Source organism: Microtus oregoni, unplaced genomic scaffold (assembly GCF_018167655.1).
Source record: "Microtus oregoni isolate MIOR12 unplaced genomic scaffold, Mior012 000061F_ref0000440, whole genome shotgun sequence".
Lineage (NCBI taxonomy): Eukaryota > Metazoa > Chordata > Mammalia > Rodentia > Cricetidae > Microtus > Microtus oregoni.
In genome coordinates, this window is record NW_024543871.1 from 2,592,348 (window position 1) to 2,610,188 (window position 17,841).

The window sequence follows — 17,841 nt, forward strand, 5'->3', positions numbered from 1 at the left end:
AATGTATGTAAGTGCAATGATTTTATCCTGGTGAATTGTATGTGTACATTAAAGTAGAATATTATTTCTATAGTTTTTAGTGAATTAAACTATAAATATGGATTAAGTCGTGATAACTGATATAATTGCCCAATGTTAATGACGTTTTCTGGTTTGTTATTTTATATTCTCTTTTTATTGGAAGAATTAAAATATTTTATTATGATCATCATATATAACTATATTTCTAACTTCTTTTTTATTGTTTTTTTATTGAAGTGTACATTTTTCTCTGCTCCCCTTCCTGCCTTTTCCCTTCCCTTCAACCTTCTCCCATGGTTCCCATGCTCCCAATTTACTCTGGAGATCGATGTCTTTTTCTACTTCCCATGTAAATTAGATCTATGTATGTCTCTCTTAGGGTTCTCATTGTTGTCTAGGTTCTCTGGGATTGTGATTTGTAGGCTGGTCTTCTTTGCTTTATGTTTAAAAACCACTTATGAGTGAGTACATGTTATAATTGTCTTTCTGTGTCTGGGTTACCTCACTCAAAATGATGTTTTCTAGCTCCATCCATTTGCATGCAAAATTCTGCTGTGTTGTACTCCATTGTGTAAATGTACCACATTTTCATTATCTATTCTTCTGTGAAGAATTTTGCTGGGATTTTGATGAGCATTGCATTGAATCTGTAGATTGCTTTTGTTAAGATTGCCATTTTTACTATGTTAATTCTGCCTACCCAAGAGCATGGGAGATCTTTCCACTTTCTGGTGTCTTCTTCAATTTCTTTCTTCAAAGATTTAAAGTTCTTGTCATATAATTCTTCCACTTGTTTTGTTAGAGAACCTGGCTGCAAATATTTTGTATGAAATGTCAGCTTACACTTCTAAAGCTTAAATCATACATTAAACCCCTCACACTAATTGTGGAAGACATCAATACTCCACTCACACCAGTGGAAAGGTCAGTCATACAAAAAATTAACAGAGAAATAAGGGGAACTTAAAGATGTTATGATTCAAATGGACTTAACAGACATCTATAGAATATTCCATCCAAACAGAAAAGAATATACCATCTCCTCGGCACCTCATGGAACCTTCTGAAGAATTGACCACATACTTGGTAACAAAACAAACCTCAACAAATTTGGAATAACCCCATGTATCTTATCAGCTCACCATGACTTAAAACTAGAATTCAACAGCAATACTAATTCCAGACAGCCCACAAACACATGGAAATTAAACAATGATCACCCGAATTATTAATAGGTCAATGAAGATATAAAGAAAGAAATTAAAGATTTCCTAATATTCAATGAAAATGACCACACAACATATCCAAATTTATAGGTCACAATGAAAGCAGTGTTAAGAAGAAAATTCATAGCACTGAATGCCTACATAAAGAAGCTGGAAAAATCCCACACTAGTGAATTAAGAGAACATTTGGAAACTTTAGAACAAAAAGAAGCAAACTCACTCAAGAGAACTAGACGGCAGGAAATAATCAAATTGAGAGCTGAAGTCAACAAAATAGAAACAAAGAAAACAACACAAAGAATCAATGAGACAGAGTTTATTCTTCGAGAAAAATCAACAAAATAGACAAACGTTTATCCAAACTATTCTCTTTAATTTTTATTTTGGCTCCCTGAATCTCTCTTTTTGATGATTATATTTTGAATTATTATGTCTTCCTTATATACTAACACATTATCATTTGTATTTTCTATTACTAATATCTTTCATTATAAATGTTATGTCATTCTACATTTACCCTTTGATTTTAACCTGCATCTTTAAATATTTTATATGATACAGAGTTAGAGTTTGCTTTATTCTTTGATTTAGTAATCTCTGCTTTTCACCTAATACTGTTAAATCTTTTCCGTTAAATGTGATTTTGCTATGATTATTTTTGTTTACCATTTTGGTTTTTTTTTTCTATTGGAATCATTTGGTTTTTATTATTGTACTTTTTCTTTCTGTTTTTTGCATCATATGAGCCTATTTTAGCATTTTGCTTTTATCTTTTCATTGACTTTTATCTACTACCAGTATTTTATTTAAAATATATCATATATACTCTTAAGTAATTATCTTCAAGTCTCCTTTAATTTGCTTTTTGATAGTAAGTCAATTACAATTTTTACAAAAGTAATTAGGTTTGCTCTGGAATTATTCAAGTTTCCATTTTTCATGGATTTGTAACAATTTAAGTACACATTTATCTGTTTTTAAATGTACCCTATTTAGGAGTTACTGGTAGTGTAGATTGCTCTATGTGAGAGATTGAATGTCAAAATTCCCACCCCTATTAATATGGTAGAGTTCTCCTCTCATAAATAGGATAGACTACGTTATCAGTCTTTATTAATATTTATTTTCTTTATGAATATTTGACTAATGAAATGTAGTAGAAATATACTAATACCACTTCCAAAAATCATGAGACCCTGTGACCTTTGTCTTTTAATGTAGCTATTGTTTTTGTAACAACATTTTCATTTATTCATTGACAATTTTAAACATGTAAGTAAAATATCTTGAACATATGCACCCCTCATTCTTCCCTCCCACTCCCTCCATGAACTTTCAGCTCTTCTCTTCCTTTCTTCTCAGGAGCCCATATGTCTTCATTCTTACTTCACCCAGAACTGCCAATACATTCCTTACTACTCCTCTTCATCTCCTCTCCTTTTGTAAGGTTAATAACTTGTAGAGTCTAATTAGTGCTGACAATTGGAATGTTGACTGATCTTGTTGACTTGATCTTTTATAGCTAAACATAACTTCAGTAAGCTCATGAATTCAATGTTCTTGCCAAGAACAGAAGACAGCATTTCAAAATATTTCTTCTCCCCTTCTTCCTGCTTCTACATTATTTATATCTCATTCTCCTTAATGATCCCTGAGCTTTTGCATGAGGGATACAGAAGAATCATTTAAGCATTCAGAAGTAACATATTCTCAACATTTTTTTTTTTTATCAGTTATGCTTCTCTGCATTATCAGGCAGTCACGGCAGAAAGTAGCTTCTCTAGTGAGGCATCAGGGCAGTGCTAATATATAGGTATAGCTATAAATATTTAGAAGGCAATTTGACAACTTGTTGTTTAGTAAAGAGACAGTAGAAAGTTTCCACCTAGGACCTATGGCCTTCCAGTTCATGGGTTTTGGGTTAGATTTACAATGCCAGCTATGAAGTACTTTCTGTGGAGCAGGTTTCAAATCAAACCCAAATCTGTATCTTTTTTGTCACATTGCCGCACTACTGGGCACCTCATAATTGACAGGTCAGCATTGCAGAAGGCAGTGGTACAAACTGACGTCTTTTCTTTCTAATCTGCCTGACTGAATAGCACTTTGTGCCACTATGAAAGCTAGTCAGCAGGAAGAAACTTTACAAGTAAATTTCAGCTTGATTTCACTATATCCACAAACCAAAATGTGTTCTGTGTTGAGCAATAGAATCATACCATCTAGTTCTGGAGAACAAACGGGAGCAATATCAATAGTGGTGTTGTCTGAGTGGTCTCTGGAGCCTTCCTAACCAGTTACTCAGGGAGATATCAAATACCTAACACTAATATTTTATTTTAATAATCTGGGTCATCTAGAAGAAAAATTTTCTACCCATGCAGGATATCTATGCTAAAACCCTTCTTTTAAAAAAAATATAGTTTGTAATTAGTTTAAAAAGTTAGGAATTTTCATAACGGTTTTTCATACTTGCTTAGTTTGGGTTCACCCACTGTCTTTACCCTTCCTATTCTATTTATACCATACCATGAATGCTATTAAGCCACTCACCCCAGTTTTGCCTTCCCCAATAACTTCGTGTCATATAAACCATGCTATCACTTTTCCACGTAACACCTCTTCCCTTGTGCTTTTCATTGGACCTTTCTGGTTCCTGGGATCAAACTTTCAAGAAGTTAGTCAATTCAGTTTTATGAAGTCATTATTGTTATGTTAAATTAAGGGAACAGAATGGTGAACAAATTTTGTGTGTGTGTGTGTGTGTGTGTGTGTGTGTGTGTGCATGTGCATGTACGTGTATGTATGTATATTAGCAAGAATATGGAATAATATTTTCAAGAAAGGATTTACCAGTTTGGAAAAACAGTTTTCTTCATCTAGTTGGCAAATGATGCTAAAATGAAGAAATGCTTTCATAGGTTTTATTAAATCCCGGTTATATCCAAGTGTCAATATCCAACCAAGAGTGAAGCTATAGAAGATTCTATAAAGAGGATAAATCATACTGCAGAAAGATAGTCACATAAAAGAAAGCCAATGCATTATTGTTCCTAGATAAGTGAAACAAAGGAAATGACTCAAATGATAACATATGCACATAGAAAAATCACTTAATCACCTCAAAGTATTGAAAGATACTTTTGCAATAAGATTTGAAAGCTTTATAATTTTGTTAATATTTTTATTGAGACTATAAAGTACCATGATGAAAAGCAACTTGGGGACAAAATGGTTTATTTCATCTTACTACTCCAAGATCACACTCAATTGCTGAGGGAAGTTAGCACAGGAACTCAAGATAGGAATATGGAGGCAGGTAAGAAAGCAACAGCCAGAGAGAAACTCTGCATACTGACTTGCTCTCGTCCTGCTTTTTTATACAACTCACATGGTCCTAGCATTAAGCACCCTGAACTGGGCCCATCCATATCCATCATTAATTAAGACAATATCCTACAGACTTTCCTATAGAAAATCTTATGAAGTTCTTTTCTCAGTTAAGATCTGATCTTTTCACATATGTTTGTTTGTGCAAGTTATCAAAAAGAAAAAAAAAACAGACAACACATTTGCAAGCTAATTCTTTCATTTTTAGTTAGATATTCTTGAGTTTTGTTCATGTTAGCTATTTAATGAAGAGGAAGAATACACTTTTTTTTTTGCAAAAAAGTATTAGCCTTTCTGTAAACAAATTGTTGTAGTAGGAGCGGCGGGCTACGTTCTTCCACCCGCCTAGCTTTACCCCAAAATAATTACACAGAAACTGTATTCTTTTAAACAATGCCTGGCCCATTAGTTCCAGCCTCTTATTGGCTAACTCTTACATATTAATCTAACCCATATCTAATAATCTGTGTAGCCCACTAGGTGTGGCTTACCAGGGAGGATCTTAACCTGTGTCTGTCTGGAGTGGGAGAATCATGGCGACTCCTTTACTCGGCTTCTTTCTTCCAGCATTCTGTTCTGTTTACTCTGCCCACCTAATTTACTGTTTTATTAAAGGGCCAAGGCAGTCTCTTTATTTAACCAATGAAATTAACATAAGCCAGAAGACTCTCCCCCATCACAAATGACAAACATGCTAAAATGGGATTCAGAGAAACATTCTTATTTTAAAACCACACACATGCACATTCACACCTAAACCACACACAAATACGGGGAGTTGGGGGATAAACATACTCAAAGACTCTAGAGAACACTGTAGATAGAAATCTGTAAAGAGACTATGAGATAAAGACTTTCTAAGTTCATGGATTAGGAGAAATAATAGTATAAAAACTACCATTTCACTGTAAATTTACAAACTTAATCCAACCCCAATCAAAATTCTAACAAAAAAATCACACAATAAAAACATACATAAAGCTACAAAAGATCAAGAATAGCCAAAAAATTAAATAAAAATAAAAAAAACAAAACCACAAATAATGAAAGCACTGTGTTAGGTATCAACCATACATGGTTCTAAGTTATGATACAGAGCCGAAATAATACAAACAACACAGTGGTTGTACAAAAAACGATATTTAGGTCAATGGAATATAATTCAATCTATATATCTCTATGTAAGTCCACATAGCTCCATATACCTGATTTTTAATGAAGATGCCAAAAATAAATATTGGAGAAAAGAGTAAATCTTTAACAAATGTTGATCATCAAACTAGATAGCTAGCTACATGTAGAAGTATGAAACTAGATCTTTGTCTTTTACCATTCACAAAACTGAACTTTAAATGGACAAAGATCCTCAGTATAAGACTACATAGTTCCACGATCCTAGAAGAAAACGTAGGCATATTCTTCAACATATAGGTATTTGCAAGAGTTTTCTGACTAGGATTTCAGTAGAACCCACAAATTTTATTTCACAAAACTAAAATTCTTCCGTAAAGTAAAAGAAATTATTTTTGAGTGAAGAGGCATCTCACAGAGTGAGGAAAATTTTGACAACTGTATTTTCAAAAGAACATTGATATCTAGAATACACAAATAACTAAAAAAAACTATATATCAGTCAAAAGTCCAACAAAATATCAGTCAAAATCCAACAAAAATGAGCTACCTGTCTAAACATATGAGTCTCAAAAGAAGAAATAAAAATGGTTGGTAACCACTTTTATTTTTTATTTTTTTAAATTTTTTAATTTATTTATTTATTAAAGATTTCTGTCTCTTCCCCGCGACCACCTCCCATTTCCCTCCCCCTCCCCCGATAAAATCCCCCCCCCCCTCAGCCCGAAAAGCAATTTTTCTTTTTGCTTTTTGGTAACCACTTTTAAAAGTACCCAATATCCTTAGCCATCAGGGAAATGAAAATTAAAACAATGCTGATATTCTACTCCATAGGAGTCATAATGGCTACAACCAAGACATCAAGCAACAACTAATGCTGTTGAGGACATAGAGAGAGAGAGAGACTTCTATTGACTGCTGGTTATAATACTAACTGGTGCAGCCCCTGAGGGATGTGGGTGGGAGTTCCTCAAAATATCTATATCAACTGTTTGACATACTTATAACACTCCAAGTATATACTAAAAGGACTCTATATCCTATCCTAGAAAGGTTATACTTGCTCAGTCATGTTTATTGGCATCATATTCACAGTAGCTAGAAAATGGTGTAAGCCTATATGTTTATTAACTGATAAATGGGTAATTAAAATTTTGTCTATGTACAAAGTAGAATTTTATTCATGTGTAAAGAAAAATTAAATTATAAAATTTTTATGTATATAAATAGAAACAGAAAAATATACTAATCAAGGTAACTCATGGCATGTTTTCTGTCATATATGGATCCTAGACTCAAATCTTTAGACTAGTAATGTTAGCCTGTAGTGTTTATAGAAGTCAGGAAACTGGAAAAGGGCCACTGGAGTGATTCATGATTTAGTGACTAGAGTCTAGAAGATAATAAATAGGTAGTTTGAAAACAAAGAGCAGGAATGTCTGAGGTGGAAAGTTTCAGCAGGGATAGAGAAGATGATGGGCGATGAGGGTAAGCAAATACAGAGGACATATACAAAACTCATATAGAAACTTACTGTTTTGTATGCCAAGTGAAATATAATTAAGGCTAAGAAGAAGGCACATTTAAGAGCTCACGGTGCTCTTGTAGAGGGCCTGAGTTTAGGTCCATTCACCCACACCAAGAGGCTCACAACCATCTATAACTCCAGCTCCATGGAGATCCTACACTTCTGACATCCATAAGTACCAGCAGTCAAATAACCACAGATTCATCCTTATACACATAGTAGTGTGTGTGTGTGTGTGTGTGTGTGTGTGTGTGTGTGTGTGTGTGTGATTTTAAACACTGAGAGAGCTAAAAGGGAGATATTCTGAAAGTCAAGTGCTATAAAACAGGTTATGAGCTGTTGGTCAGGAAGAGCTAACAGGCACCCAGGTAATAAAAGATCTTGTCATTCTTATTCACAAGAACTAGTTGGTGAGATCCTGTTGTTGGAGACACCATTCCCTTAGGCCACAAAGTGCAGAGAAATTAAGCTGAGCAAATTTTTTTCTTTGTGTTAGGCAAGGGAAATTCATACCCACTGACATAAATCGTATGTAAAAACCCATGAAAGAGGAGCTGTTAGACCATAGCTGTGATCTTGCTACTGTTGTTTAAATAAAATGCCATTATGCTCAGCTACGTTCTACATAGTTAAGTTTATACTCACAGACAAATGCTACTCACAACCTTTATTAGTGAAACATCTACACAATGAATAGAGGTAAATTCAGAGGTGCGAATCTGGTCAAGATGATGAGAATAAGTAAGTTGAGAGTATATTATTGAAGAGAACATTTTATACCATCTCCTCTAAGGCTTGGGATCATTATGCAAGAGGGGATAGTAAGAACTCAAAGCTGGAAGACTGAAAGAAGGGCTGTGGCATGCCGTCTTCTGTGCATGGCATAGCCAAAGCTGTCATGACATTGCAGCAGCTGAACTTGCCTGTAATGAGCCTACAGGGTACTGGGTCTGATTCCAGGACTTTACATCTTTCCCTACTAAACTATTAGCTACTGCAGTATTCTGGGAGAAGAACAGGCACTGTCTTCAGTTTTGTACCTGATGAGGCTGCAATATGTATAGTTGCTACTCTGTGATCACAGAGATGATGATCCTGGTTAAACTGTTTCTCAAAAAATGAAATAAAATGACCCTGAAAGCAACAACAAAATCCTGCTACCACCATCACAAAAGTCACGAATCTGGCAAATGGAATTGACAGATGGAGAGTGCAATATGGATGCAAGGGATATTAGAGAGATTGGGGGTTGCAATAGGCAAAATGTATTTTGTGCATGTTTAAAATTGCGAAAGAACAAGCTCACTTAACTTGACAAAATATTGATCACAGTATGTATAACACAAATTCTAATTGATCTTAATAGTAAAATCCCAGAGTCAGATATTAGTGGGTGAAAGCTGAGAGATCAGAGAAGCAGTGCAGCCAGCCACTACAAAGATTTTTCACCTCTACTGATGCCCAAACCAAAGGGGCAATCCTGTACTCATCCTTCCTCCTCTGACTGCATTCCCAGACTGCATCTCCAGGATGAACTGAGTTTCTGTCTCCTTCCTCCTTATATTCTTCTCTCAGCCCAGCCATATCACTCTTGTCTCCATCTACTTAGTGCTGGGATTAAAGATGTGGTATCCCAAGTGCTGGCATTGAAGGTATAAGCTACCACTGCTTGGCCCTGTTTCTCTTTGAGACTGGATTAAAGTAGAGTAGCCCAGGGTGTCCTTGAGCTCAAAGAGATCAATCTGACTCTGCCTCCCGAGTGGTGGAAATAAAGATGTGTGCCACCACTGCCTGGTGTCTATGGCTCTCTAGAGTCTGAGCTCTGCACTCTGATCTTAAGGCAAACTTTATTTTTTTAAATTACAGGCAAAATATCACTACAGAATTTTTATATTTTTATAATCATAAATTTGTAATTACAGAACATTAGGCATAGGTTATCTATATTTAGGGAGGCTTTTTTCCTTTTTTCATTTTATTGGTAAATATTAACTGTAAATAGTGCTGAGATTCACAAACACTTTGAAGTAATATATATATATATATATATATATATATATATATATATATATATTGTGTGTGTCTTGCCTCCCCTCCCTTCCCCTTTCTACTTCTTTCATCCTCCTACCTCTTGCTAATCTTTTACCCCCAGGTGTGTGTGTGTGTGTGTGTGTGTGTGTGTGTGTGTGTGTGCATGTGCATGTGTGTGCTTTTCTGTTCACATTTTTTTCTTCTGCTCATAAGGTTGACTGTACAGGTAAATTTAGTGGAGAAAGTGCTACCAGTCATCAAAGTTTGAAAACTGAGACCATTGAGGAGTGAAAGCAAATATTTTATATATCTTTTCACTAGATTTCTTCATGACTCTTACAACTTAAACAGTGCAGTATTGCAGGCCAGAAATCTGACATAGGCTGCAACTGCTAAATCAGTTTACATACATATGTGAATGCCAACATGTCTTTCTGGTGGCTTAAGGGAAAAATGCTTCCTTTTTCTTTTAAATGTCATATTGATAATTTTATAATAAGGATTTCATTTATATTTTCATTCTCTTCTCCCTCACAACTCCTTTCAACTCCATCTACTGAATCTGTTTAATGGTGGTCTTATGTATGTGTTTTAGGGGCTGGCTAACCATTTGGGATTGAATGACCTATCCTGGAGCTTTCCTTTGGAGGCTGAGTCTCCCTCTCAGTCACCAAGAACAACTTTACATCAAAGGATGAAACCTTGTGAAAATGCCCCCATCCTTTTTGGAATATCCGTTGGTGTTGTCCTTATTCAGTGCTTGTTTAAAAAAAAAAACATACTTTTGAGTTTTTATATGTACAGCTTCCCTGTCAAGACTAAAATACAGTGTCTCACAGTACATCCTTGTGTCCTATCTCTTAGAAACTTTCTTAGCCACTTTTATATGATATTCCTTGAGACTTAGGTATGGCTTTTTATTATCAATCTATCAATTAAGACTGAGGACAAAACAGTCACCTATCCTGTGCATCATGACCAATTGTGCATCTCTGTGGTAGCTTTTCTCTGCTGCAAAAATGAAACTTATATGATAAGGAATGAGAATCACACTTATTGGTGGATACAAGGATAAGCTTTTAGAGTACAGTTTGAAATTATATTGGTCTATGAAAATGGTAGTTGTAGGTTCTTCTCTGGGATCTATTACCTTTCGAGACATGGTCAGTTGGCTAGGTTTACAATACCAGTAATGAATTCCCTGCTATTTAATGAGTCCTAAATGCAAAAAGAAAGTTGTTGGTTAACTCCAAGATAAGAATGTCACTATTTCACATTTGAGTATATTTTGCCATACTGATCATTTTTGTGATTTGTATGGCTAGGTAGGACTATCAATTGTTTTTCTATCTTGGCAGCTCGCATAGCATCATAGTCATGGTTAGAATGAGGATGAAACTTATTGGTAAAACACTTCCTTATTATGTATGTAGGACTAAATTCTATTCCATATTCCAAAATTGTTGACTATTCATCTCATTGTGGTTTGCTTGAAATGAGTTGCTTTCTCTTGCTCTTTTTTTTAATGTTTTCTCTTTGTCTTCCATCATTCTTAGTTAAAACTGTTTTTCTGTCTTTTGCATCTATCTTATTACTTAAAAGCTAATACATTTATTTACTTAATTTCATGTTTATGTATACGGAAACACAAGGTGCAGTGTGTGTGTCCATCCTCTTTCACTATGGGCATCCTAGAGTTTGTATTCATGGTGTCAAACTTGGTGACAAACACTGTTATCTACTGGATTATCTGTCTTATCTTTACACCAATTTTATTGAGCTTGATGCATTTATTTAAAATGGGTTGATTTTGTTGGAAGAAAATTAGAATAGTTTAAGCCATTCTTTACCTCATTCAAGTTTATTTTTATTTGCTTTTTTTCTTATGGACTATAACTACATGTTTCTTGGCATAGTTATGTTTTATTGTATTCTAGAAATTATGATTATATATTATAAATTAACAGACAATTGATATAAGTGAAAATATTACAAACTCATTCTCAAGAGCTGTTGATTATAGTGGTATATTATTTGTGTTTTAATTCATAAAACTTTCCTGAAGGTCAGTGCAAATCATACAGGCTTGGCAGTCATTGCCTTTAATCCCAGCGGCCATACTAGTTAGCCATAGAGGCCAGGTGATGGTGGTACATGCCTTTTATCCCAGCACTAGAGAGGAATATAAGGCAGGATGAGAAAGGAACTCATTTTCTTTTCATTCTGAAGATTTCATAGTGTTAAGAGCTCTCGAGTGGCTTAGTTGTTTTGCTTTTCTGATCTTCACGTTGAACCCCCAATATCTGTCTCAGTGTTTTTATTATTCATGTTACAATTGGGACCCAACATTTGGGATACAAATTCATTAAGAAGTCATTTGCCTCTGGCTTTTTAGCAATGGGCACAAGCCAGAGCTGAACGTGGGCCCACCAGAGCCACATGTGGGGCTCCAGCTCAATCCGGCTATGCTTTCTTTTCTTTTTTGCCCCAAGCATCTGAGTGAGTTTGGGAATTTCCTGTTGTAGCCTCTCTGAAACAGTCTCCAGCTGCCACCCAAATTCTAGAAGTGCCTGCACTTCAAACACCAAAGGACTCATCCTCCCTATACTGGCTGGTTCTGCTTTTAGGCATCCCCTGGACACACGTGCTTTTTCCAAATAAGCACCTATGTGTGTGCATGTGTGTGTGTGTGTGTGTTTTAAACCTTGCATTCTCTCTCTTTCTCTCTCTCAATATCTCTCTCTCTCCCTCGTGGGTTGCAGGCTCTCTCTGAACCCCTTTCATGGGCTGCTGTCAAACTAGGTAGCTGTTTTGAAATTCACTCAGGCTTCTACTGGTGTACGCAGCAGCAGTAAGCCTCACATCTTCATCAACATCATTGGTAGATTTGGTAAGACAATTGGGAATTCTTTTTTTAAATTTATTTATTTATTAAAGATTTCTGTCTCTTCCCCGCCACCGCCTCCCATTTCGCTCCCCCTCCCCCAATCAAGTCCCCCTCGAAAATTGGGAATTCTTAAAGGGAGGAATTAGTTAAAAGAGAGTTTTTCTAACACATTAAAAATGGAAAAAAAACATTACAGTGGATGGATTTTGGTCTCTGTATGTTAATATACAAGACAGTTTGAAAATGGTATGGTTAAATGAGTGGATATCTAATTTAGATAGAATTAATGTAATGTCAATAGTAAATATTATCAGCTTTATCATTTTTGTCTTATCACTAAAATAGTTGGTTCTTCTGAGTGCTAAGATACAGGCCTTAGAAAAACTTAATAAAACAGATCACAGAGATATGCAAATCCCGACAGAGGAATTTAATGAGGAACCAATTTCATCATTGCATTATAAAAATAGAGGAAGAGCCTAAGTTTTTCAGACAACCAATCTTAATATATCCAGTAACCTTACAGGAATTTCCAAACGGCAGAGGTTCTGTTACAGCTAATTGTATTACTGTGCCATTGTTATATCTAAGGAGATCCAAGGAATAAATAGTCTCATACAGCATGTGTTCACCTTCTGTGAAGCAAATGCTAAACTCGTGGTTAGTTTGTAATAGAATTATCCCTAAAGATCAGATAGAATTGATTAAAGGTGTTTTAGAACCTGGTCCACAAATACAATGGGGTGCCTGGTTACGAGAAAAGGCAAAGATTATTAAACAACAGAATACAGCTAGAGGTAGGGAAATCACCTAAGATTAAATTCATAGAGAAAGAAATTATGCTACTATAGAAAGACAAGTTTTATGTGATAAGCACACCCTGGATTTATGCCATGTAGAAGCTTTGAATGCTTGAGACAGAACTGGAGAAATAGGAAAGAAAATTGAGTCATTTACTAATGTTATACAGGGCCCATATAAATTTCTTAGAAAGATTTACTTCAGCAGTAAATAGAATGATACTAAATTCAGAGATAAACAAATAACAATTGAATTTGTGGCTTTTGAAAATGCTAATTCTCTATGCAAAAAGGATAATCAGGCTATTAAAGACAAGGTCGACTGATGTGGGAGTGATTTCTTATTAATAAAGAAACTGCCTAGACCCATTTGATAGGCCAGCCCTTAGGTAGGCGGAGTAAACAGAACGGAATGCTGGGAGAAAGAAGCTGAGTCAGGGAGTCACCATGGTTCTCCCACTCCAGACAGATGCAGGTTAAGATCTTTCCTGGTAAGCCAGCTCTTGGGCTACACAGATTAATAGAAATGGGTTAGATCAATATGTAAAAGCTAGCCAATAAGAAACTGAAACTAATGGGTCAGGCAGTATTTAAAAGAATACAGTTTCCGTGTAATTATTTCTGGTAAAGCTAGCCATGCCTGCGGCCGCATGCCAGGGACGCAGCCCTGCCGCTCGTAACACAACAGAGTGGCGCCCGACGTGATGGACTAAACCCACTTTAAAAACCTGAGAAGGCTTAAAAATAAGGGAGAGAGACTTTAACACAGATTTTTGCTGTTTGTTGGTGGCGTGCTGTAGAGAGATTTCCTGATTCGGCAACAGCAGCAGAAAAAAAAGCTGCGTCATTTTAAAGTGCGGCTTCTTGGGACTGTGCTGCCAGTGCAAACTCTGGCTTTAAAGCATTTCAATGGATTTTATGGGACTGGATGTTTGTGTTCCCGCTTGGGATCGGAAGGAGAGTGCTCTCAGCACTCCCCGCCTGCACCTGGGCAGATGGCAGAATCAGGCTTAGGCAGGCGGAAGAGCATGGTGGAAGAGACGTGTTTTCAGACTGCGCAGTGCTCTGCGTGTCAGATTTGGTTGTAACTTGGATAAAAAGAGTTTCTGTGCTGCATGCTCAGTCTCAAAATTAAACTACTGAGTGCGGCTCCAATGAGGACTTGCTGTGTGCCTGGAACTGTACACAGCTCAGGGGCACCAAATGGATCTGAGGCAGGAGTGGCTGCTCCTTGCTGAACTGTGCTGGTTGGCAGGAACTACCGTAATTACCATAAAACAGCGCATTTAAGGTTTCAACTGGGCAGGACACAGGCGGTACCGTATTACCTGTACATGGCGCAACTTAAGTTTTTAAGAACTGCTTAACATTTTAAGAAATGCTCCTGGATAATAAAAATATTACAGATTCACAATAAAACAGATTCAGACATAACAGACCTCAGTGGATCACAGCGTTGGATGAATATACATAGGCTTGAGAGAGAGAAGAATAAGAATATAGAGAATAAAGCAAATGTCTTAAAAAAAGGGTAAAGTCTTTAAAGAGACAGAGTACAGATAGTTAAGAGATTAAAATAAATAAAGAAAAATAAGCCACGTAAAAATGAAAAATTCACAGAGAGTCTGGATTATGTACATTGTGTTTTCTTTAAAATTTTTGACTGTGAAGGAGCTAAGTACAGAGAGACATTTCATTTTATGGGCTGCCAAGTGGAACCAAAACGGATATCATGAGGGTATGACTTCAAAATTTGGGTCTAAGGATATGATGCTTTGGAAAGGGTCTTCTTTTGTTTTCACAGAGGACCAGACCCTGTGGATTGCATCTATCCTGATATGGTATGATAGACCACGCCCTCCTGAAAGGTTGTGAACATCTTCAGAAAATTGCTTCGCTCAACTGCCAACTAAGATGAAACTAGCACACAGGTTATACCATGAAAGGCCTAATTAATGACGCCCCCATTCAGCAGGAAACAGTTTGGAGAGAAAAAACTGCGCCCATGTTCCCAAAATATTGTTTATAAATGTTCTTTTACATTTAAAGGGGGATATGATATAGGTATGAATAATTTGCATTGGTATGGATTTTAAGGTCAATTTTGTTATATGTATATGTATTTTTGATCTTGAATAAGGTGTGATTGTGTAGTTCATTTTTAAAATGTAATGTATAATTAGGAAATATAGGTTGTTGATGGATAATCATAAATAATAGTCAAGTTTGTAGTCATGTTACTTAGATTTTCTAGATATATAGAGATATATTTCAGATAGGCATTCTTCATATCTCTCAAAGGCTACAGAATATGGCATTTAAAATATTTTAATAACTTAGGACTTTTCATGACAATGAGACATATCTGCTCCTGGCGGCACCAATCTACTTTGAGAGGAAGATGGGCATCGAAGAGGATCCTTATGGAGTTGGATAGCCATTTGGGCAAGAAACTGCTCTTGCCTGGACTGTTGCATAAAATGGACACAGAGAACCCGCAGAGAGAGGACTGCTGAACTTGCCTAAAGGTGAGACGGTCTTTTGGGGTTCATGACTCATGAAAGAGTCTGCGAGACATTCTGCAGGACACAACAGATAGTGACTGAACTGTCTTTGAAATTTCCTGCTTCATGGAAATGTCTGCTGGATACTATGGGTCTGAAGGCTGAAGATGGATGCCCCAACCATACAAAAGAACTTTGGGTGACTGTCCAGGCAGCAAGATGTCTCTGTCATTTCTAGAGTTTTCTTATTTCTTGTTTACTTAGGTAGTATTATATCCTTCTGGAGTCTTTGATGGAGTTGAAGAATGAATAGATAGTTATAGTTTTCCTTAGTTATGATAAAAGATAAAATAGATATAAATATTGTAACTGTAATTCTTGCTTGATAACTGTTTTGCTATATGTAATTTTACTATGTTAAAGTTAAAGCCTTTCTTTTTTGTTTAAACAGAAAAAGGGGAAATGATGTGGGAGTGATTTCTTATTAATAAAGAAACTGCCTAGACCCATTTGATAGGCCAGCCCTTAGGTAGGCGGAGTAAACAGAACGGAATGCTGGGAGAAAGAAGCTGAGTCAGGGAGTCACCATGGTTCTCCCACTCCAGACAGACGCAGGTTAAGATCTTTCCTGGTAAGCCAGCTCTTGGGCTACACAGATTAATAGAAATGGGTTAGATCAATATGTAAAAGCTAGCCAATAAGAAACTGAAACTAATGGGTCAGGCAGTATTTAAAAGAATACAGTTTCCGTGTAATTATTTCTGGTAAAGCTAGCCATGCCTGCGTCCCTGCCGCTCGTAACACAACAGTCGACACCATTGGAGGGTTGTATTATTCAATTCAATTAATATAGAATCTCATGAACATAATAATGCATGAATAGGAGATGTGATTTCCATAAGTTTAAAGAAAAAATTAAAATGTCAAATGTCATAATTATGGCAAACAGCATTACCTTAAAAGGGATTGTAGACAGGGTATTCCCTAGAAACAATGTTTTTCTAAGAATAATCCATTCAGAATGCCTCTCCCTTCTGGGTTATGAAGTTATGGTAAAGGCAGGCAATGAACAAATGAATATAGGTCAATGAAAATATTCAAGGTAGTCCTGTGCTCAGGAAACTTCTAGAGGGAAGGGCCTCTCTCAGGTCCCTATGCCAAATCCAATTTAGTGGTTTTCTGCCATTATAGAGAAACTCCTTCCAAGAGTAATTAAAGAACCTAATGCCTATTTTAAGAAACTATGCTGCTCTGGCTAATAGAACAGCAATAAAAGAGAGAACAGAAAATTCAGGAGAAATCATAAAGCAAGTATTTTGCCAAACATCTACAAAAGAACAAAGACCAAAATTAAATTTATGAATAAGTGGCATTGTCATGGAAGGTCTGGTAGACACAGGTGTGTATGTAACAATAGTTTCATCAGAATCTTGGCATCCAAATTGCCTCTTCAAGTTGTAAGCATTCAGTTTTTAGTGATCAGAACTTTATCTCAGGCAAAGCAGAGTGAGAGATGGGTCAAATGCATAGGACCAGAGGGACAGAAAGAAATATAAAACCAAATGTGGCTAACATAGCAATGAATTTGTGGGGATGTGATTTGTTACAGTAATGGAATACCAAGATTAACATTCCCCCAATCTTGGAAACAAACCATAAATTAACATATGTTTTGGGGAAAAATATTATAAGATGTTATAAAGAGCAGTCACTGGCCATTCAGGTTTTATAAGAACAGGCCACAACAGCTGCTGATAATTCAAAGGCACCAACAGCCTTACCTTTAAAATAGTTGACAGACAAACCTATATGGGTTAAACAATGACCTTTAACAATAGAGAAACTGTAGGCTTTAAAACCACTGGTACAGGAACAACAAGATGCTTAGCATATTGAAGAATCACCCATCCCATGGAATTTCCCTGTACTTGTTAAAAGGAAATCTGGAAAAGGGAGAATGGTAACAGATCTAAGAACTGTTGATAAGGTGATTCAGCCAATGATCTCTCTATAGTCTGGAATTCAATTACCTTCCCTATTATCTAAGTAATGATCTCTTATAGTTATTGATTTAAAAGGTTGTTTCTTCACTATACCTTTACAAGAAGAGGATAGAGAAAAATTTGCCATTACTGTGTTTACTTATACTAAATCTCAGCTTGTTAAGAGGTATCAAGGAAAAGTTCTTGCACAGGGAAGGTTAAATAGCTTGCATTCTGTGTCAATATTTTGTAAGTCAGCCATTGGAAATCATATGTAAGCAATTTACTGAATCTATATTTTACTATTACATGGATGATATTTTACTATATGATTCAAATGT